The sequence below is a fragment of the Arachis hypogaea genome, chromosome 6 (genome assembly GCF_003086295.3).
Source record: "Arachis hypogaea cultivar Tifrunner chromosome 6, arahy.Tifrunner.gnm2.J5K5, whole genome shotgun sequence".
In the NCBI taxonomy this organism is placed as follows: Eukaryota; Viridiplantae; Streptophyta; class Magnoliopsida; order Fabales; family Fabaceae; genus Arachis; species Arachis hypogaea.
This window is the reverse complement of record NC_092041.1, coordinates 31,986,011-31,988,183: the sequence shown is the minus strand read 5'-3', so window position 1 is coordinate 31,988,183 and position 2,173 is coordinate 31,986,011. Positions and strand designations below refer to the sequence as shown.

At 42.8% G+C, this 2,173-nt stretch overlaps 1 long non-coding RNA gene across 1 annotated transcript; it reads left to right on the top strand.

Annotated features, from left to right (window-relative positions):
• Positions 1-206: 206 nt before the first annotated feature.
• On the top strand, positions 207-1,654 carry LOC140173349 (uncharacterized). The gene is made up of 2 exons (XR_011861969.1): positions 207-1,191; positions 1,379-1,654. It is a non-coding gene; the product is annotated as an uncharacterized lncRNA (long non-coding RNA).
• Positions 1,655-2,173: the final 519 nt, after the last annotated feature.

The following is a 2,173-nucleotide window of genomic DNA, read 5'->3' as shown; positions in this document are numbered from 1 at the left end:
TAATATTTTATTATATTAATACTGCTGTTTTGGAAAATAGAGAAATTAATTATATTATTTCTAATTTTTAGATTTGAACATTTTATTGAAAATAATTTGTAAAATTGATGGATAAATAGTATTTTCTATATATAATTAGTGTTGGATTTAAATTGGGTTCCAATTATCATATTGTTCCTATTATTATTCGAAATTACACTACTAACCCTACTTTTAATGAAAATACCTAAACTACCCCCACACCACCCCCAAACCCTAACACCTCACCCCACTCACCCTCAGCACACAACCTCACCGCCGTCACTCTTCCTTACACTCTCAGCACACACACACTCGAAGAAAGAAACGGAGAGAGAGACAGGGAGCTGCTGCAGGAAGAAGGAGAGGAGATGTAGGGGCGCTGGCACCGATGGGCCTCGCCACCACCGTTGCCGTCGTCATGGAACACCGAAGGAAGGACGAGCATGAGAGGGCTCAACCGCGCGAAGAGGAGGTGCGGGTCTGACCTGTCACCGCAGATCTACTCGTTCCGACCCGTCACCAGAAAAGGTGAGAGAGTCACGCGAGGAGGAGCGTCGCCGTCCCGTGAGGCCGCATCATCATCGCTGTCCTTGGTGATCCACGAATCGAGAGCGCACGCGCGGTGGTAGAGGACGGCATTGTTGTTGCCGCTACTTCTCTCGACGGCGCTGCTGCACGAGTCGGAGGAACTCATCTCTGCTGAGCCGCCGCCGCCACTGCTAGGGTTTGCCACCGCCGTGCCGTTGAGAAGAAGGCCATCCAGTCACGCCGAGCAGGAGAGACAGAGAGATCTGAGGCTGAGCTGGGGTTCAACCACCGTGCCCAGCTGTGCTCGCGTCGCCGGTGCCGCCTCCGTCGGAACTGCCACTGTCAAAAAATGGTTCAGGCCGTCGCAGGTGTCGCTGCCAGAGAAGGAAGCTACGTCTCTGTGATTCTGACCACCGGGAGTGGTTCTGTGACTTCTGGGATCACCGTCGAAGCTTTTGGCAGTTTCTGCAGTCGCCGAAAAATTCTACCGGTAAGGATTTTAATTGAGGTTCTGTCTTTTTAGATTGCGAGAAAGTTTTGATGCTGCGTGGTTATTATAGTTGATCCACTGGAGCTTCTGGCCGCTACCGGAGCTGTTGCCGGGTCGGTTCGGAATCACAGCTGCCTCATTGTGTTATTTCGGTAAGTAAGTATGTTTCGAAAAGCCTCGCGTTAGTATTCTGTTCGAAAAGCCTCGCGTTAGTATGCGGTTTTCAATCACTGTAACGATTTTATTATCTCGCGTATCCTATTATAGTAATTCTGCAACCTTATAGTGAGAACCCTTTCAAGGATGTTGTTCTCACTCTCCTACAAATTTTCCTTTCAGGATTTGGACGCATAAGTCATGAAGAGTTTATCTAGTTGTTGTCGCGATGCTTTGTATTGCTTTAGTTATTATTTGTTGTTCCCTCGCCTTTATCTTTATATATTCTGTAAGAGGGATAGGAAATTGTATTGGTTAGTGCTTCTAAAATTATATATATATATATATATATATATATATATATATATATATTATATACATATGTATGTACTCTTTGTGAGTTTTTGTAAGTTGTATTGTATGTATAGATGTACGTTACATAACAAAAGCATTTTGGAACGGTATTGCGATTTAAAGTTTTAAACAGACTCATGTTTTAGTATTAAATAGTATAGGAGTTATTGTAATGTCTGAGCTATTAGAGTCGCATAGCCGGAAGCGTGAGCTTTGATAGTTCGGGTGTTACACTAGTGAGCGTTACACATCGTCGTCCTCCCTGAGCCGTCCTTATAGTATCAAGTGAACGTTACGAATCACTATCCTCACTAGACACTTGGCACTATGGCCCAACATCACTCAATTTCTTTTCAATCTTCGCTCTCTACTCTACTGTGGTAGAGATCCCTTTAATTAATACCTTCTTTTATATCTGCTCTTCTGTGGCAAAGATCCTTTTACTTAATACATCATTCTCTTTTTGTTCTTTTTCTTTTCTTTTCTTTCTCATATTTCTCTTTTATTTTCTTACTTCTTTTCTTTATCATAATTTAATTTCACATTCTTCCCTCACCTTTCCCTAATGTCTTATGAAAAAGTGTCATAAAATTCTTAAATCAACTGCGTCCTCTAAAGCTTGTA